At 38.7% G+C, this 22,130-nt stretch overlaps 1 protein-coding gene across 7 annotated transcripts in view; it reads right to left on the bottom strand.

Annotated features, from left to right (window-relative positions):
• Positions 1-22,130, bottom strand: part of TAB3 (TGF-beta activated kinase 1 (MAP3K7) binding protein 3) — an 89,091-nt gene that overhangs the window by 60,916 nt on the left and 6,045 nt on the right. For 2 of the 7 annotated variants that reach the window (XM_030306421.1, XM_030306423.1), the window contains exon 1: positions 5,765-5,951. The exons of 1 other annotated variant lie outside the window; for it this stretch is intronic. The gene's annotated coding sequence lies outside the window, so the exon portion shown is untranslated. Of the gene's footprint in view, positions 1-5,764; positions 5,960-22,130 lie in introns of those variants that run through there. 4 more of the 7 variants (XR_003966829.1, XR_003966828.1, XM_030306427.1 and 1 more) reach the window with 4 other exon arrangements.

Consider the following 22,130-nt stretch of genomic DNA (forward strand, 5'->3'; position numbering starts at 1 on the left):
AATACCCACATACATCAATGGACAGATCATTCAGACAGAAAATTAAAAGGAGAGTGGCTTTAAATGACACATTAAACCAGATGGACCTAACAGATATACAGAACATTCTATCCAAAAACAATGAAATACACAGTCTTTTCAAGTGCACACAGAACGTTTTCCAGAATAAATCACGTTAGGCCATAAAACAAGTCTTAGTAAATTCAAGAAAAGTGAAAACACATCAACTATCTCTTCTGACCAAAATAATATGAAACCAGAAATCAATTACAAGAAAAAATCTGGAACAAAACACCAGTACATCTCTGCCCCTCACTCAGTTGCACCCTCTCTCAAGAGCAAAAAGATGCAAAAATCCTTAACAAAGTATGAGCAAACCAAGGTCAACATTACACTAAAAAAAAAAAAAAATCATATTCCAGGAATGCAAGGATGGTACAATATTCACAATTTAATGTGATACATCACAGTATCAAGAGAAAGAATAAAAATCTTTATGATCACGTCAAGAGATACAAAAAAAAAAGCATGTGACAGAGTACAACATCCATTCACAATAAAACTCCCAACAAAGTAGGTTTAAAGAGAACATACCTCAACATAATAAAGACTGTATATGAAAAGCCCACAACAGCATAGTGAGTGGTAAAAAAAGTGAGAGCTTTTCCTCTAAGATCAGAAATAAGACAAGGATGTCCATACTGAACACTTTTGCTCAACAGAGAACTGGAAGCCCTAGTCAGAGCAACCAGACAAGGAAAAAAAAAAAAAAAAGGCAACAAATTGGTAGGGAAGAAGTAAAATTCACGATTTGCAGATGACATAGTGCTATATAGAGAAAACCCTAAAGACTCCACCAAAAAAAAATAGAATTGATAAACGAACTTAATAAACTGCAGTCTATAAAGTACACAGAAATCTGTTGCATTTCTGTACACTAATAATAAAGTAGCAGAAAGAGAAATTAAGAAAACAATTCCATTAACAATTGCATCAGAGAGAATAAAATACCTAGGAACAAACCTAACCAAGAAGGTGAAAAAGCTGTACTCTGAACACTCTAAAACACCGATGAAAGAAACTCAAGATGACACAAATGGAAGGATACTTCATGCTCATGGATCATTAGCTCATGGATTATTAGCATTGCTAAAATATCCATACTACCCAAAGGGTTCTCCACATTCAATGCAATCCCTAGGAAAATACCAAGAGCATTTTTCACAAAACTAGAATACTACTAAAATCTATATGGAACCACAAAAGACCTTGAATAGCCAAAACAATCTTGAGAAAGAACAAAGCTGGGGGTATTACAATCCCAGATTTCAAGATATATTATAAAGATGTAGTAATCAAAACAGTATAGTACTGGTACAAAAAGAGACACATAGATCAAAGAAACAGAGAGCACAGAAATAAATCCACACTTAAAAAGCCAATTAATGTATGAGAAAGGAGACAAGGGAGGCTATACGATGGGGAAAGGACAGTCTCTTCAATTAAACAGTACTGGGAAAACTGGACAGCTACATGTAAAACAGTGACACTGGACCTCTTTCTTACACCATACACCAAAATAAATTCAAAAGGGATTAAAGACCAAAGTGTGAGACCTGAAAATACAAAACTCCTAGAAGAAAACATAGGCAGTAATTTCTTTGGCATCAGCCTTAGCAACATGTTTCTAGATATGTCTCTCAGACAAGGGAAACAAAAGCAAAATTAAACTACCGGGACTACACCAAAATGAAAAGCTTTTGCCAAAAAAGAAAAGCAACAACAAAATGAAAAGGCAACCTACTGAATGGAAAAAGTTATCTGCAAATGATATTAACTGATAAGGGGCTAATATCCAAAATACATAAAGAACTAAAACTGAACACCAAAAAAACCATCTGAGGGGCAGGCACCTGGATGGCTCAAACATCCGACTTCGGCTCAGGTCATGATCTCGCAGTTTGTGAGTTCGAGCCCCACAATGGGCTCTGTGCTCACAGCTCAGAGCCTGGAGCCTATTTCGGAATCTGTAACTCCCTCTCCCTCTGCCCCTCCCCCGCTCATGCTCTGTCTCTCAAAAAACAAACAAACGTTATAAAAAAAAACAACAAATAATCCGATTAAAAAATGGGCAGAAGACCTAAATGGACATTTTTCCAAAGATGACATACAAATGGCCAACAGACACATGAAAAGATGCTCAATTATCAGGGAAATGCAAATCAAAATAACAATGAGATACCATTTCACACCTACCAGAAAGGCTATTATCAAAAAGACAAGGGGTGCCTGGGTGGATTAGTCAGTTAAGCATCTGACTCTGGATTTCAGGTCAGTCAGGTCATGACCTCATGGTGGTGAGATCAAGCTCCACATCAGGATCCGGGCTGATGTGGAGCCTGGATAAGATTCTCAGTCTCCCTCTCCCTCTGCCCCTCCCTTGCTAAAGAGCGCAGGTGCTCTCAAAAAAAGAGAGAGAGAGAGAGAGACAGACAGACAGACAGACAGACAAGAAATAACAAAAGCTGGCAAGGATGTGGAGAAAAGGGAAACTTCATGAACTGTTGGTGGAAATGTAAACAGGCATAGCCACTGTGGAAAACGGTATGGAGTCTCCCCCCAAAAATTAAAACTAAAAATAGTATACAATACAGTAATTCCACTACCAGGCACTTACCCAAAGAAAACTGAAAACACTAATCCAAAAAGATATGCACCCTTATGTTTACTGCAGCATGATTTATAATAGCCAAGATATGGAAGCAACCCAAGTGTCCATCCAGAGATGAATGAATGGAGAAGATATGGTATGTATGTATGTATGTATGTATGTATGTATGTATGTTGTGTGTGTGTGGAATACTACTCAAACATAAAAAAAAAAAAAAGGTATCCTACCATTTGAGACAACATGGATGGGGACCTAGAAGGTATTTTACTAAGTGAAATAAGTCCAAGAAAGACAAATACCATAGGATTTCACTTACATATGGAATCTAAAAAGCAAAACAAACAATAAAGCACTCTTAAATAAAGAGAACAAACTGCTGGTTGCCACAAGGGAGGTGGGTGGGGAAATGGGTGAAACAAAGGGGATTAAGATGTGCAATCTTCTAATTGTAAAACAAATAAATCACTGAAATGAAAAGTAATGCAGGGAATAGAACCAGTACTATTGTGATAATGTTCTTTGGTGACAGATGGTGGCTATACTTGCAGTGAGCACAGAGTAACGTACAGAATTGCTCAATCAATGTTATACACCTGAAACTAACATAATGTTATACACTAATTAAACTTCATTTTAAGAAAGGAGAAGAAAACAGTCTTCAGTTCCCCAACAGGCAATATTAACAACTCAAGAACTGACTAGATATTGCAGGTTAACCAAGGAGCCCTAGTGAATGAGGGAAAAACTCTCCCAGAGAAAGATTTCAGCTAATAATGGCAGAAGCGAGCAAATTCGCACAATCACAATTTTGTAACTTATTTTATTTTTAAGTAAACTCTAGCCCCAATGTGGAACTCGAATTCACGACCCCACGATCAAAAGTCTCATGCTCAACCAGCCAGGCAGCCCTCACTTTTGAAAATTTTAATTAAATAATCCTTGCAATGGTAATCGGTAGATGGTAAAAGAATTAGGTAAAAAGTGGGGCTTCACGAAGGGATCAGGAGGTTATCACCTGAGCCCTCTGACAAATCAAACTATACAAAAACACTTGTTAGGGAACTGGGGAAACTTGAACATGGACTAAGTATGGTATGAGCTATTAAGAAATCATTACTGGGGCACCTGGCTGGCTCAGTCGGCTGAGCATCTATCTGACTTGGTGTCAGCTCGGGTCCTGTTCTCACAGATCCTGGGATAGAGCCCCGAGTCAGGCTATGCACTAACAGGCGAGCCAGCTTGGGATTCTCTCTCTTTCTCTCTCTCTGCCCCTCTCCCACTCAGGAGTGCATGCAGGTGCAAGCTCTCTCTTTCAAAATAAGTAGTTAAAAACAGAAAAGACATCCTTATCAGGTGTGTTGTGTATGCTACTGCACTGCAGTAATACAGAACAACGTGTCGTTTTATAGACATATTTAGGAATAAAACAATGTCTCGGATGTGGTATAAATTCTCAGCGAAAGAGACATTTGGAAATGTTCACAAATAAAAAAGTAAAAATAAAAGCACTTAATAGTCACTACAGAGTCCTTTAAGGAGAAAACATCAATGAACTCAAATTAATATTTAAAAGATCATTTTCATTATTTAGTAAAGAGATTGTAGAATAAGAAGCTAGAGATATAAAACTAATGCAAGGGTTCTTAAGGCAGTCCTGAGATAAAACCCTTAAAAAGCCAACACCATTATATTTAAGTATCAATTTAATAACCTGTTAGTAATTATAATTATCAATATTAACATTTATAATTGATTATAATATTAAACATGTTAATTTAAGCACTTATTGAATTATTATATGCAAGGCTCTGCAATAAGCAATGAAGCAAGACTATGGCACCCATGCCCTGTTTTAAAGCTTCCACTTGCGCTGGTAAAAAAATAACATACTCCATACCCCGGTTGAGGTAAAGCAAGTTTACTGAAGAAAAATAAGCAAAGCAGACAAGAGAAAAGATACAGGATTTAAAAAAGAAAAGGAAAGAATGCCAATACTCTGATGAGGATATTCAAGAGATAACAGCACCGGTAGCAGTTCTATCAGCAGTTTAAAGCACGACAGGTTTGTCAGTGGGACAAGAGGGGACACTAATGAATGAACTTCCGAGAAAAGAATCCTCAGGGATTAAAAGTAACTAGTTCTTGAAAGAAAATGGAGTAATACTGAATGTGAGGAGGCCACATCCTCATACCCTGAAATCCGTAGTAACTGAACACCATACTGACTACTCCCAGTAAACAAGGGCATTTGACCTTCACAGACCTACGTAACTGTTCAAAGTTACCGTAACAAGTAACAAGGACACGGTATGTGGAATGTAAGCACCATGTAGAAGCAGAAGCACCGCCATATTTCTGGTGACGCACTGACTGCAAAACGGGTCCAAGGCAGAAAAGCTTTTTGTTCTCCCAAAGATTCAGATGATCAGAGCAAACAAGATTTTGGCTAGGATCTTCATCAAGGGTGATTACAGAAGGAAAAGAAGCCTTACAGAAGATACCCAGTAAGGGAGTTAGAGGGTTTCAGTTTAGCCATATGAATGACAAGGATGGCAAATGTATTGGAAAGAAAAGAGGTATCTTTTTTGCAACTGGGAAAACGGAGGCACGTCTAAAGACAGGGGAAAGAGACTGATGGTACACGTGATGAAAAAGGACTAGTGACAAAGCAAGCTTTCCAAAAGGACAGAGGAGTTGGCCAATTCCAGAGCCAGTGGAATCATGAACTAGAAATGGGGGGGGGGGGGTTACTGAGGATGGGTTATGAAGGAGTAATCTCCCCATTGTCCCAATCTTTAGGACATGAGTCACGAAGTCACTGTATCATTTACTTTACAGGAAGAAGAAAGCAGAACATGACAAAACTGGGACATCAGTGAGTATGCACAGGCAAGTGTTAACTGGTCACAAGAGGTAAAAAATGCCCAAGTGGTCCCAGACAAAGAACATATGCCATTAGCCAGGTGTGAGGCCACAACAAGTCACTTAACTTCCCTTAGGCTTTGTTTCCTATTTTTTTGCTTAAAACTGCCTAACCATCTCACCTCACAAGACTCCTGTGGAAATTACACAAAGAAGGAAAATGGTTCTCACCTGTAAAGAACCACATTCGTTCCCAAGGCTGTCTGAGAGCTCTCACAGGACAGCAAAGAGGAATCTCAGCAGAAATATATCCGTGTTTCCTATTTCAAAAGGACAGATATGTATTATACCTACAAACAGGTCAACTATGACAGATGTAATGATGGTACAAGCACGGCTGGGAAAGCTTTCTTTTACGTGACAGAAAAAATTAGCTGATACTGTGCCACCCAATAGCCATTAAGAGGGATTTCATGTTCCAAGAGTAACTCCAGACACTATTTTTTTTTTTTTAATATTTATTTTGAGGGGCACCTGGGTGGCTCAGTCGGTTAAACGGCCGACTTCGGCTCAGGTCACGATCTCACACCTCAATGGCCCCTGAGTTTGAGCCTCATGTCAGGTTCCGTGCTGACAGCTCGGGGCCCGGAGCCTGCTTCCAATTCTGTGTCTCCCTCTCTCTCTGCCCCTCCTCTGCTCACGCTCTGTCTCTCTCTCAAAGTAAATATATATATTTTTAATGTTTATTTATTTTTCAGAGAGAGAAAGGAAAGACAGAGCGCGAACAGGGGAGGGGCAGAGAGAGAGGGAGACACAGCCTCGGAAGTAGGCTCCAGGCTCTGAGCTGTCAGCTCACCGCCCGACGTGGGGCTCAAACTCACGAACCGTGAGACCGTGACCTGAGCCGAAATCGGACACTCAACCTACCGAGTCACCCAGGCGCCCCCCTCCAGGCACTATTTTTAGCTGAAACTTAAAATACAACAAATCTGTCCATTGTCAGGATCTAGAAACTGCCTAAGGTCGAAGGGACTTAAAATGCTGCTGAGTATTGTTATAATTTTATTTAGATTTATACACACGCATAGACACAGAATATAAACTTTTAACACAAATCTACAAAACTAGCCAAGTGAGTACAATTCCGTAAAACAAAACTTAAAGAGAACTAGCGGCCGAGTCTGAAGCCTTAGAGAAACACGTCCAAAGCATACTCTGCCATGAAGAGCCAACAGGACTTCCTCTCTCAGTTACAGCACATTAGAGGATTTGAACCAACCTGCCTGCTGAAGACCTATAAATAGAGCTGCACAAAATGTAAGAAAGGACTATCTTAAAGGACTGAAGAGCCAACAGGATAGTGCTTTCAGATGGATTAGAGGACCAGAAAATTCAGAGAGGTGACCCCAACAATCCAAAAGAAACCAGAAGCTAAACTGCATCGGACAGCCTGACAGGCTTTAAGGGACAAAAGGAAAATCCTCCCCCCAGCTTCAGGTTAGGAACCTGAAGATCAGCACTTTAGAAGTAAGGGTGAACCAGAAATGAGTCAGTCCATACACTGAATGCACTCTGGCTTTGAGTCATCTGGTTGGCCCAGAAAAATCTTGACAGAGATTACACTAAGTAATCCTGGATTCCCTCAAGCAGATGCCACAAAAATAAATCCTTTCTGGAAGATATCATCCCTGGTCACAAATAATTTGTCAAATAACTCTTCAAATCCAATGCCCAGCATACAATTGAAGACAACAGAGCACTTGAGGAGACAAGAAAGCAGGATCAAAAGCCATAGAAAGAGCAAACAACAAAAAGAGATTCACAGGAACTCCAGATACTGGAATTACCAAACAGAAAAATTTTTTTTTCAAACAAAATTTTAAATTACAATTTAATCTCAGTAATCAACTAAAAAACCATAGTAAGTTGGGGCGCCTGGGTGGCTCAGTTGGTTGAGTTTCCGACCTCGGCTCAGGTCATGATCTCACGGTCTGTGAGTTCAAGCCCCACATCGGGCTCTGCTGACAGCCCGGAACCCAGAGCCTGCTTCAGATTCTGTGTCTCCCTCTCTCTGACCGTCTCCCGTTCATGCTCTGTCTTTCCCTGTGTCAAAAATAAATAAACATTAAAGTTCCTCTTAAAAAAAAAAAAAAAAAAAAAACCATAGTAAGTGACATAATCGATTTTTAAAAGAAGCAAAAAGTTACTGAAAAATACAAAAACTAAAATTATGAATTCAAGAAAGAGGTTCAACAGTCAGTGAGAGAGTAAATCAGACAGTGGAGGCAGTACCTCAAAGGATAGATTGGTGGGAAAAAAGCTCAGAATGAAGAGAGGGTAAGAAACATGAAGATACAGTAGAAGGTCCACCACACAACACAGTTAACTGGAATCCAGAAGAGGTAGTATGGGGCGCAAGCAATATATAGCTAAAATTTTCCAATAATGATGAATAATGTCAAACCACAAACTTAAGATTCTCGATGAATTCCTAGCAGACAATCAACAAAGAAACACTTAAAACTGTCCTGTGGGGTGGGGTGGGGGGAATTACTTTTTTTGTTTTGTTTTTTTTTTTTTAATGTTTATTTTTCAGAGAGAGAGAGAGAGCGCGCGTGCGCATGCGAGCAGCGGAGGGGCAGAACAAGAGAGGGACACAATCCGAAGCAGGCTCCAGGCTCTGAGCTGTCAGTACATAGCCCAACGCAGGGCTCAAACTCATAAGCCGTGAGATCATGACCTGAGCTTAACCAACTGAGCCACCCAGGCACCCCTAGATAGCTTAGTTTGCAACAATATAAATCAAAGCTAATAAAACAATCTCTAAGGAGCAGAAAGAAAAACTGCCAACCTAGTATTCCAGTGCAGAGAAAATATCCACCAAAAATGGAAATGAAGGGGCTCCTAGGTGGCTCAGTCCGTTGTGTTCAACTCTTGATTTCGGCTCCAGTCATGATCTCACAGTGTGTGGGTTCCAGCCCTGCATCAGGCCCTGTGCTGACTGTGCAGAGCCTGGTGGGGATTCTTGATCTTTCTCTCTCTGCACCACCCCGCCCCCCATCAAAACAAATAAACATTAAAGAAATGGAAATGAAGTATATTCTCAAATAAAAACAAAGTTCACTTCCAGCAAACCCCACTCAGAAATCACAAAGCAAAAGAAAACCGATCCAAATTGGAAGCTCAGAGATGCAGAAAAGAATGAAGAACCATGCAAGTGTTAAGGAAATGGGTTTAAAATCTAATGGAACACTGTATAAAATACTGTCTTGTGGAGTTTAAAATGCATATAGAAACTTAACTCCAAACTCATTATGTATATTAAATATGTATGCCTTTTGTAAAAAAAAAAATTTACAGAAAATGAAATTACAGGACAAAGCATGTATGTCAGGAGGTGGTTAAATGGAACTAAGGAGTTTTAATGTTCTTGCTTCAACCAAGAGGAAAGTGAAAGTATCACTTAACACTAGACTTTGATAAATCAAATACACATGCTGTACATGCTGGGGTAATCACAAAAAGAATTAAAATAAATATGTGGTATTTGAACCAATAATGGAAAAACTAATACAAAAATAACGGAAGAGAAAAAGAAATACAGAACAGGTAAACTGGAATGTTCAGAAATGCTGGAAGTAATCTCAAAATAACAGTAATCATATTAAATGTGAATCAATTAAATGTTCAAAAAAAAAAAGAAAAGAAAGATTATCAGACTGGATTTAAAAAAATCCCTACAAATAGAGGTTGTTTTCAAGAGAGTCACCTAAAATATAACACAAAAAGATTAAAAGGAAAAGGAAAGAAAAATACATCATGCAAACATGAGCCACAATAAAGATGCAACAGCTAAATTAGTTTCAGACACCAAACAGACATCAAAGAAAAAGCATCCCTATAGTTAAAAGAGTCACTTCAAAAATGATAAAATGTTGGGGCGCCTGCGGTGGCTCAGTCGGTTAAGCGTCCGACTTCAGCTCAGGTCACGATCTCGCGGTTGGTGAGTTCGAGCCCCGCGTCGGGCTCTGGGCTGATGGCTCAGAGCCTGGGGCCTGTTTCAGATTCTGTGTCTCCCTCTCTCTGACCCTCCCACGTTCATGCTCTGTCTCTCTCTGTCTCAAAAATAAATAAACGTTAAAAAAAAAAAAAGAGAGAGAAGTTATCTAAGGAAAATGTGATAAAGCCAGAAACCAATTACAAAATATGGATACTTAGAAAATTCTCATTATTACTAGAATTTAAGAAATATTTTAAAAAAATATTTACTTATTTTGAGAAAGAGAGAGAACGCGTGTGGGGAAGGAGTAGAGAGAGAAGGAAACAGAATTGCAAGCAGGCTCTGTGCTGACAGCACAGAACCCAACACAGGGCTCGGTCTCACAAACTGTGAAATCATGACCTGAGCTGAAATCAAGGGTCAGATGCTTAACTGACTGAGCCACCCACACGGCCCAAGAAGTACAGTTTTCAATAACTCGCTGATCAAAGAAGAAACTGCAATGGAAATTAGAAAATGATGTGAAATAATGAAAATATTACCTATCAAAAATTATGGGATTCAGGTAAAGCAATACTTGAACATGAAATGATAGTTTTAAATCCCTGTGTTGGAAATGAGGTTGCGAATTAATACCTAACTACCACTGTTAAGCAGTAAGAAAAGCAAAATAAACCCTAAAGAAGTAAAAGGAAATAGTGTACATAAAAGCAGATATTAACAAAATATAGTGTTTTTTGGGGAAAATTACTATTAATTGCTAAACCTCCCCATGCAAATTATTTTTAAAAAGCAGGAAAAGATACACTTACTCAGTAGTAAGAATGAAAAATGCCCGAGAGATGAAAATATACATTTGGACAAAAACTTGTACATGAATGTTCATGACAGCATTATTCATGATGGCCAAAAAGTAAAAACCACCCAAATGTCCATCAACTGATGAATGAATAAAATGATATATCCACCCAGTGTACTATTTTCTCGCAATAAAAATATAAAACTGACACATGCTACAATACAGATGAAACTTAGCATGATGCTCAGTGAAAGAAGCCGGTCACAAAGTAGCACATACTGTATGATTCCATTTATATGAAGATTTCAGAAGAAACAAATCTATAGGGGGCAAAAAAGATTTGTAATTACCTAGGACTGATGAGGAGGGAAGGGGCTGGGGGATAATAGGGAATGAAAGCTAATGTTCTAAAATTGCTTATGATGATGGTGGACAACTGTGTGAATGTATTAAAAACCACTACATTGTACGTTCAAGTCTATTTAAAAAAAATAAAAAATAAAAGGGAGTTTTATCACTAAGCCATCCGTACACATTAAATGATAAAAGAGTATAACCGTAATGCCAATACATTTGGAACTTCAGCTAAAACAAATTTTAATAAATATGAGATTTACCAAATGGTTATAAGAAGAAATAAAGCCATATTAAGCATCTTTTCCCAACTACAATTGTATGAAACTAGAAAACAACTGCAAGAACAAAAACAGCAAATTCACAAATACTGAAGTAATGTGTCAACAAAGAACTCAAAAGAGAGAAAAAAAAATACCATGAGACAGCTATCTACACATTTAATGCAATCCCTACCAAAATTACCACCAGCATTTTTCACAGAGCTAGAACAACCCACCCTAAAATTTGTATGGAATCACAAAAGACCCCAAATTGCCAAAGCAATGTTCAAAAAGCAAAGCAAAGCTAGAGGCATCACAACTCCGGACTTCAAGCTGTATTACAAGGCTGTAGTCATCAAGTCAGTATGGTACTGACACAAAACAGACACATAGATCCACGTAACAGAATAGAAAACCCAGAAATGAACCCCCAATTATACAATTAGTCTTCAACAAAACAAGAACGAATACCCAATGGGAAAAAGACAGTCTCTTCAACAAATGGTGGTGGGAAAAGTGGACAGCAACAGGCAGAAGAATGAAACTAGACCACTTTCTGACACCATACACAAAAATGAATTCAAAATGGATAAAAAACCTAAACATGAGACCTGAAACGACAAAAATCCTAGAAAAGAACACAAGCAGTAACTTCTTTGACATCAGCCACAGTTAACTTCTTTCTAGATATGTCTGAGGAAGGGAAACAAAAGCCAAAGACAACTCAGGTGACTATATCAAAACAAAAACCTCTGCACAGCAAAGAAAACAATAAAACTAAAAGGCAACCTACTGCATGGGAGAAAACATTTGCAAATGATGTACCTGATAAAGGGTTAGTATCCAAAATATAACTTATAAAACTCAACATCTGGAACACCTGGGTGGCTCGGTTGGTTAAATGTCCAACTCTTGGTTTCAGCTCAGGTCATGATCTCACAGTCTGAGGGTTTGAGCCCCATTTCAGGCTCTGCACTGGTGGTGCAGAGCCTGCTTGGGATTCTCTCTCTCTCTGCCCTTCACCCAGATGCATGTGCTCTCTCAAAATAAACTAAAAAAACAAAAACAAAAAAACCCTCAATACTCAAGGGGCAACTGGGTGGCTCAGTCAGTTGACTGTCTGACTCTTAATCTCAGCTCAGGTCATAATCTCACAGGTCCTGGGATGGAGCCCCGTGCTGGGCTCTGAACTGAATGCATAGAGCCTGCTTGGGATTTTCTCTCTCCCCCTCTCTCTGCCCCCACCCCTGCTCATGCTCAGTCTCATACTCTCTCTCAAACATTAAAAAAAAAAAACCCTCAAAAACGAATAATCCAATTAAAAAACAGGCAGAAGACACGAATACACATTTTTCCAAAGTAGACATACAGATGGCAAAAGACACATGAAAAGATGCTCGACATGACTGATCAGAGAAATGCAAATTAAAACTACAATGACGTATCACTTCACACCTGTCAGAATGGCTAAACTCAACAATACAAGAAACAACAGGTGTTGGCAAGAATGAAAAAGAAAGGGGAACCCTCTTGCACTGTTGGTGGGAATGGAAACCCGGACAGCCACCCTGGAAAATAGTATGGAAGTTCCTGGAATATATAATGAAATATTACTCAGCCATAAAAAAAAAAAAAAAAAAAAAAAGAATGAAATCGTGCCATTTGCAACGACATGGGTGGAGCTAGAGAATATTATGCTAAGCTAAATAAATCAGAGAAAGACAAACAGCTTATGATTTCACTCATGTGGAATTTAAGAAACAAATGAGCAAAGGAAAAAAAAAGAAGAGAGAGAGGCAAACCAAGAAACAGACTCTTAATTATAGAGAACAAACTGATGATTACCAGACGGGAGGTGGATGGAAGGATGGGTGAAATTGGTGGTGGGGATTAAGCAGGGCACTTGTGATGAGCATCAGGTGAGGCATGGAAGTGGTGACCTATATTGTACACCTGAAATTAATACTACAGTGTATGTTAACTAGAATTTAAATAAAAACTTTTTAAAAAAGTACCTTGAGTCAAATGAAAATGTAAAATACAATATACCAAGATTTATGCAATGCAGCAAAAGCAGTTCTAACAGAAAAGTTCAAAGCAACAAATACCTATATATATTTTTTAAAAAGAGAAAGGAAAGGAAAGGAAAGGAAAGGAAAGGAAAGGAAAGGAAAGGAAAGGAAAGGAAAGGAAAGGAAAAGAAAAGAAAAGAAAAGAAAAAAGGAAGCTCTCAAACAGCTTAACATATCTCAAGGAACTGGGACAGGGTGGGGGCAAGTCCAGACTCAGGACAATGAAGGATAACAAAGAACAAACCAGAAACACGTGAAATAAAGACAAAAGAAACAACAGTAAAGATCAATAAAACTAAGAGCTGGTTCTGCGGAAAAAAATAGAGAACCGTTAGCTAGACTCAACAACAATAAAAAGAGGGCTCAAATACATAAAAATAGAAATCAAACAATACATTACAACAGATACCACAGAAATACAAAGGACCATAAGAGACTACAATGAACAATTACATGCAAACAACCTGAAAAACCTAGATGAAATGGATAAATTCCTAGAAACATGCAACCTTGTAAGACTGAATCATGAAAGAATAAATAAGTGGAACAATTACTAGGAAGATTGAATTGATAATCAAAAACCTCCCAATGAGCAAAACGCCAGGACAGTGACACTAGTGAATTCTACCATTCAAAGAACACCAATCATTCTCAAACTCTTCCCCCCAAAATAGAACACTTCCAGACTCATTTTATAAGGCCAGCATTATTCTGATACCAAAACTAGACAAGGACACCACAACTGAATAAAACTATAAGCCAGTATCATTGATGAACATAGATGTAAAATCCTCAACAAAATATTAACAAACCAAATTCAACAATACGTGAAAAAGACCATATACCAGAATCAATGGGATTTATTCCAGGCACACAAGAATCCAAATAAACCAACGTTATATATCACATTAAGAAAATAAAGGATAAAAATCATATGATAATCCCAATAGGTGCAAAAAAAAAAAAATTCAACATCCTTTTATGATAAAAACTCTGAACAAAGTGGATATAAAGGGAACACACCTCAATATAACAAAGGACATGTATGACAAGCTCTCAGCTAATATCATACTCCAACGGTAAATAGCTCAAAGCTTCTCCTCTAAGATCAGGAACAACACAAGATGCCCACTCTCACCACTTTGATTCAACATAGTATCAGAAATCTTAGCAGAGCAATTAAGCAAGAAAAAAATAAAAAGCATTCAAATTGTTAAGGAAAAAGTAAAAACTTGTCACTATCTGCAGATGACATGATATTATGTAGAGAAAACCCTAAAGACTCCACCAAAAAATTGTTAGAACTAACGAACGAATTCAGTACTTGCAGAAAACAAAATCAATACACGGAAATCTGTTGCATTTCTATTAACTAATAACAAACTATAAGAGAAATTAAGAAAACAAACCGATTTACAATTACATCAAAAAGAATAAAATATGTAGGAAAAAATTTAAAGAGGTGAAAGACCTGCCTGTACACTGAAAATTATAAGACACTGATGAAAGAAAGGGAAGACACAAATAAACGGGAAGATATTCCACGCTCATAGATCGGAAGAATATTGTGAAAATGTCCATAACCATCCAAAGCAATCTACAGAGTCAATGCAATCCCTATCAAAATACCAATGGCAGTTTTCATACAAATAGAACAATCCTAAAATGTGTAGGACTGACCTCAAAAGGACCCCAAAATGGCCAAAGCAATCTTGAGAAAAAGGAACAAGGCTGAAGGCATCAAACTCCAGGATTTCAAGCTATATTACAAAGCTATAATCATCAAAACAGCATGGTATTGGCATAAAAACAAACACACAGACCAACAGAACAGAATAGACAGCTGAGAAATAAACTGAAGCATATATGGTCAATTAATTTATGACAAGGGAGCCAAGAACACACAGGGAAGGAAGGAGAGTCTCTTTGATAATCTCTTGGCAGGTTGCTTCAGATTCTGTCTCCCTCTCTCTGCCCCTTCCCCACTCACACTCTATCTCTCTCTCTCAAAAATAAACAAATATGAAAAGAAAAATTAAGAAAAGAAAAAAGAATGGGGCACCTGGGTGGCTCAGTCAGTTACGTGTCCAACTTCGGCTCAGGTCATGATCCCACGGTTAGTGAGTTTGAGCCCCACGTCGGGCTCTGCGCTAACAGCTCAGAGCCTGGAGACTGCTTCACATTCTGTGTCTCTGTCTCTCTCTGTCCCTCCCCCGCTCATGCTCGCTCGCTCTCTCTCTCTCTCTCTCTCTCTCAAAAATAAACACTTTTAGGGGCGCCTGGGTGGCACAGTCGGTTAAGCATCCGACTTCAGCCAGGTCACGATCTCACACTCCGTGAGTTCGAGCCCCGCGTCAGGCTCTGGGCTGATGGCTCGGAGCCTGTTTCTGATTCTGTGTCTCCCTCTCTCTCTGACCCTCCCCCATTCATGCTCTGTCTCTCTCTGTCCCAAAAATAAATAAACGTTGAAAAAAAAATTTTTTTTTTAAATAATAAAAAAAATAAACACTTTTAAAAAATTTTTAAAATATAACGTCTGTCAGGAAAACTGGACAGCTACAGGCAAAGAATGAAACTGGATCACTATCTTACCCCATATGCAAAAATGAACTCAAAATCGATTAAAGACTTGAACATATAACACACGAAACCATAAAACTTCTAGAAGAGAACATAGGCAGTAATAAGCTTGACATCAGAGTTGGTGATGATTTTTCTCAATCTGGCTCCAAAAGCAAAGGCAACAAAAAGCAAAGCAAACAAGTGGGACTACACCTAACTAAAAGGCTGCTGCAGAGCAAAGGAAATCATCAACAAAAATGAAAAGACAACCTACTGAAAGGGAGAAAATATTTGGAAATCAGATCTCTGAGAAGAACTCCTACAACTCAACAGTAAAAAAACAAACAACCTAATTTAAAAATGGGCAGAAGTTCTGAATAGTCAGTTTTCTTTTTTTTAATTTTTTTTTTCAACGTTTATTTATTTTTGGGACAGAGCGAGACAGAGCATGAATGGGGGAGGGGCAGAGAGAGAGGGAGACACAGAATCGGAAACAGGCTCCAGGCTCTGAGCCATCAGCCCAGAGCCTGACGCGGGGCTCGAACTCCCGGACCTGGCTGAAGTCGGAGGCTTAACCGACTGCGCCACCCAGGCGCCCCTGAATAGTCAGTTTTCTAAACAAGGCATGCAGATGGCCAAAAGCTACATGAAAAGATGCTCAACATCACTAATGATCAGGGAAATGCAAATCAAAAGCACAGTGAGGAGTACCAAGTTGGCTCAGTTGGTAGAGCACGTGGCTCTTGATCTCAGGGTCATGAGTTTGATACCCACATTGGGCACAGAGGTTACTTCAAAAAAAGAAAAAAGTGGAAAAAAAACCCACAATGAGATAATATCTCACACCTGTCACAATGCCTAATGTTGGGGTGTCTGGGTGGCTCAGTTGGTTAAGCATCCCACTCTTGATTTTGGCTCAGGTGATGATCTTGTGGTTCATGAGATCAAGTCCCATGCCAGGCTCTGGGCACTGACAGCGCAGAGCCTGCTTGGGATTTCTCTCTCTCTCTCTCTCTCTCTCTCTCTCTCTCTCTCTCTCAGCGCAGAGCCTGCTTGGGATTTCTCTCTCTCTCTCTCTCTCTCTCTCTCTCTTTCAAAATAAATACTAAATAGGGGCGCCTGGGTGGCTCAGTCGGTTGGGCATCCGACTTCGACTCAGGTCATGATCTCACGGTTCCTGAGTTCAAGCCCCGTGTCAGGCTCTGCGCTGACAGCTCAGAGCCCGGAGCCTGCTTCAGATTCTATGTCTCCCTCTCTCTGACCCTCCCCCGCTCATGCTCTGTCTCTCTGTCAAAAATAAATAAATGTTAAAAAATTTTTTTTCAAAATAAATACTGAATAAACATTAAAAAATAAAAAAAGAATGGCTAATATCAAAAAAAAAAAAAAACAAGAAATAACAAGTGCTGGCAAGGATGTGGAGAAAATGGAACCCTATCTACTGTTGGTGGGAATGCAAATGGAGCAGCCACTATGGAAAAGAGGTTGGAGGTTTCTCAATAACTTAAAAATAGAACTATCATATGATCCAGCAATTCCACTTCTGGGTATTTACCCAAAAATAGAAAAAACACTAACTCCTGTATTCACTGCAGCATTATTTACAATAGCCAAGAAAGAAAGTAAAATACCATATGATCTCACTTATATGTAAAATCTTAAAAAAAAACCAAAACTCAGTGACACAGAGAACAGATTAGATTAGAGGCTGCCACATACAGCAAGTAGAGGGAGGCAAATGGATGAAGGAGGTTAAAGGTACAAAATTCCAGTTATAAAATAAATGAGTCCTGGGGATGTAATGTACAGCATGGCAACGATAGTTAATAATACAGTACTGTACACGTGAAAGTTACTAAGACTGTAAATCTGAAAAGTCTTCATCAAAAGTGGAGCACCTGGGTGGCTCAGTGAGTTACAATGTCCACTTCAACTCGGGTCATTATCTCATGGTCTGTGGGTTTGAGCCCCGCATCTGGCTCTGTGCTGACAGCTCGGAGCCTGGAGCCTGCTTCAGATTCCGTGTCTCCCTCTCACTCTGCACCTCCCCTGCCTGTGGCCTCAGTCAGTCTCTCTCTCTCAAAAATAAATAAAGAGTTTTGGAAAAAAAAGTCTTCATCAAAAGAAAAAAATTAGAGTAATAACTATGTACGGTGACAGATGTTAGCTAAACTTATTGTGGTGAACATTTTGCAATATATACAAATATGGAATCATTGTGTTGTGGGCCTGGAACTAAACTGGTATGTTATACGGGGCGCCTGGATGGCTCAGTCGGTTAAGCGTCTGACTTTGGCGCAGGTCATGTTCTCAGGGTTCGTGAGTTCAAGCCCCACACTGGGCTCTCAGCTGACAGCTCAGAGCCTGGAGCCTGCTTCGGATTCTAGGTCTCCCTCTCTCTGCACCTCCCCCGCTCATGCAATGTCTCTGTCTCTCTCTCTCTCTCAAAAGTAAACATTAACTTTTTTAAATAGATAAATAACTGGTATGTTATAGGTTATGTTTATACCTCAATTAAAAAAAACAAAAAAACAAAAAAAACCCTGAAGTATACTACTACTACTTTAAAAATTCAATCTGTACTTAAAACCTTTCTGACAAAGCAAACTCTAGGTCTAAATGGCTTCAGGACTCAGTTCTATCATAACTTTAAAGAAGAAATAAAACCAATCTTATCACACGCTCTGAGAAGATACAGTATACAACTATACACAATATATAAATAAGTCCCACATTCATAATGTTGCCCAAGAGTATACTAGGATTCCATTTATATGAAGCACAAAAGTAGGCAAAACTATATGATGTTAAATGTCAGGAAAATGGTGAAGGAAAGTAAAAGGTACAAACTTCTGGTTATTTAAAAAAAAAAAAAAAAAGGTCAGGGAAATGACTGGGGGTGTAGGGTAGTAAGTGATCAGACAGGCACACAGAGGAGCTGCTACATGACTGATAATGTTCACTTTCTTGATCTGGGACAAAAGTGTGCTCGGTAAAAATTCACTGAGCTATTTACCACTGACATATGCTTTCTGCACATTTAGTGAACTTTTAATAAGTTCTTTTTTAAGTATGAAGGAGTACTTATTTTTCAAAATCTGTTAAAGGATGGGGGAGTAAAAAAGTCTGAAGTTCACTGCTTCAGGGCAAAGAAATCAAATAACTAACAAGAACTTCAAAAGCAGGTATCAGACAACATGCTAACTAGCAAAAAGTATTCACAGAGGTGCCAAACCAGCTAGGAACTCTCAAACGTACAGTAAAATTGGTTTGATACTACTCAAATCCAAAAAGGTAAATTGATTTATATCTAGACTTAGTGAGTAGTATTGGTTCATACAGATCTAAGACAAGCCACTTGATATTTTTATTAAGTAAGAAGGTCTTTGAAATGTTAGAAATCAACTAACAGACTCACACCTATAGTCAAATCTCCTAATTTTATAAATGAAAAAAACAAACTCCTTTGAGTCGGGCGATTTGTCCAAGGTCAGAAGCAGCTCTCCCTAAGTAAAAACAAAGTTATTTAAGTTCATCACTCTCCCAATTTCTTTAAGTTCTAGAGGACTGCCACCCAGCAAGAGAATTTGTTTACTGGCAGTGTCCCTGAATAAGGCTATATTCAATTTAAACATTTTCAGCCAAGTGTTACCAACTCAAAATTAATTTCTGTGCCATCCAAGACTTATAGCCAAAAGCTATTTCTGGAGCAGAAAAGATAAGACTTTCTAAAAGTAAAGTTCACGATGTGCAACCAACCGATAACTTTCTGTTTACACTAAATAACTCTGTGTGGCATGCGTCGTCATTTAGAATGACAATGGCACCTATAGCATAAAGTGTCCCTGAAAAAGACCAAAAGAACCAATAATGATAACCTGAAATCCGTACACAGTGAAAAAAAAAAAAAAAGTGCTAAATCTGTGACAATAAATTTTTGTATTAACTTAATATTAATTTTCTTATTAAATCAGTTTTAAAAAATTAACTTCTACAATTCATTCCAGTTAACTTCTATATCCAATATGAAGAAAGTATGCTTTCTATGTAACTTTAACATTTTTAAATTTTTCTTATTTTACAGAGAGAGAGAGAACATGAGCAGGGAGGGGCAGAGAAATAGAGAAAGAAAAAGAGAGAGAGAGAGAGAGAGAGAGAGAAAGAGAGAATTTCAACCAGGATCCTGACATGGGGTTCGATCCTACCACCTTGGGATGATGAGCCAAATTCAAGAGTTGGACGCTGAACCGAATGAACCACCGAGGCACCCCAACTTTATCAGCTGGAAAAGAATGGCTTGTCATTGTGAAGCTAACTCCATCAAAAGTGTACGCATACAACAACCCATTTAGTCCTGTAAAAACATATTTTTAAATTCTATACATGCTTTGGTCTCCACTCTATCTCCATAGCATTCTTTCCACTATCATAGGACCCTCTCTTTTTATTTCAAACTATAAAGTTCAGCACCAAGATGTATCCCTACACTTGCAATCCCCAGGGAAACGCCTGGCCTTCTGAAGATCTGCAGAAAACTTAATACACAACATGGTTTTAGGGCCACAGACACTTATTCACTAAAGAAATGGGAGGTCTTAATGATATAAATACAAACATTAAAAGTGACTTAACAGGGGTGCCTGGGTGGCTCTCTCTATGTCTCTGGAAAAATAAATAAATGTTAAAAAAAAAAAAAAAAAAAGAAAAAGAAAAAAAAATCACTTAACAATTGGGGAGCCTGGGTGGCTCAGTCGGTTGAGCTTCCGGCTTCGGTTCAGGTCGTGATCTCGCAGTTCGTGGGTTCTCTCTCTCAAAAATAAACATTAAAAAAAAAAAATTTCTAATGACTTAACAACTAATGCAACATGGTATCCTGGATTGGATCTTGGCACAGAAGAAGGACATTACTGGAAAAGCTAATGAAATCAAATAAAATTGCACTTTAGTTGATAGAAATGTACCAATGTTAATGTCTTTAGTTTTGACAAATATACCATGGTTCCGTACACCTGGGTGAAGGGTATATGGAAACTCTGTACCGTCTTTGCAACTTTTCCGTAAATCTAAAGTTATTTCAAAATAAAAAGCTTACTGAAAAAGAAAATTTTGACAGCAAAAACTACTAAAAGTTGAGAAATTTTACATCAATTCTAAAACAATCAAAATGTCCAGTCAGTATCTTCACAAGGCCTAAACAGGTGAGATGGGCACATTTATGAAAAAAGACTTTTAAAAAAGTGTTACCTATTTTTCCAATATTACTAAATAAAGCCTGGAAAAGGTTCAAAGAAAAAAAAAGATGCTTACGTTAGGCAGGTATGAAAATGAAAAGCTATGAAACCATTTCTCAGTGGAAAGGGGGAACAATACTATTTAAGTATAGAAGACAGAGGCAGTGGACAGCCAAGCAGAGAGGGGTATTTTAGAGGCTGTAACACAGTAACACTTAATAATAAATATACGTGTAACATTACTTGTGCACTGGCCTACGGGCTAGCTGGTATTTTAAGTGCTTTATATATATTACCACGCCGAACCCTCCCAAGAACCTATAAGGTAGGCAGTACAGTACTAATAAGTACAATCTACAGATGAGAGAAGTTCTGTAAGTGAAGGAACAGAGGTTTGAGCAACCGCTATACTAAACAGCCTTTTGAAGACCCACACCAGGAAAAAAGTTGGGCCTTCTAGAGACTAGGTCCCACTACTCACCCCGTCCTCTGCATCCACTAGAGAAACAAGCCCTCTGCCACGACTTGGGAGTCCTTGCTAGGATCCTGAAGGAATGTGACTCCCCCATCCCATCTTCAAGATTGTATTCATAATCTTACAGTACCTCCTGCACTCAATGCAGACTCTTGTTGAGACACTGTTATACAAAGAAGTTAGTTTGTATACCACTATCAGTCTTCAAATTCAGATACGTGGGACTGGCCTGGGAATCTGAAGGCCTTACGTGACATTATCTCTGTGAGAAAATGGTGATGAATTGCAAAAAAATAGTCCTATAAATGGACCATTTAGAAACTGAGGCTCCCTCCACACAGAATTTGGCCTTATAGATGCCGAGATAATTAAATGAATTTTATTTTTTTTTTTTTTAATTTTTTTTTTTTCAACGTTTATTTATTTTTGGGACAGAGAGAGAGACAGAGCATGAACGGGGGAGGGCCAGAGAGAGAGGGAGACACAGAATGGGAAGCAGGCTCCAGGCTCTGAGCCATCAGCCCAGAGCCTGACGCGGGGCTCGAACTCACAGACCGCGAGATCGTGACCTGGCTGAAGTCGGACGCTTAACCGACTGCGCCACCCAGGCGCCCCATTAAATGAATTTTAATAAAAGACACTGCAGTTACTCACACAATCCAGTTCTGCTCATATACCAAGGCGGCACAGTTTCTTATACTTAACATAATAGGAATGGTGTTACTGAAAGAAATTAGCTCAATATTTTACGCATTTCCTATACTACAGCCAATTTTGGATGTATCCAGCAGTTAATATGCTGCTCTCCCTGCCTCCCTCCATCAGCTTTGCGCTAAAAAGG

This window comes from Lynx canadensis, chromosome X (assembly GCF_007474595.2).
Source record: "Lynx canadensis isolate LIC74 chromosome X, mLynCan4.pri.v2, whole genome shotgun sequence".
In the NCBI taxonomy this organism is placed as follows: domain Eukaryota; kingdom Metazoa; phylum Chordata; class Mammalia; order Carnivora; family Felidae; genus Lynx; species Lynx canadensis.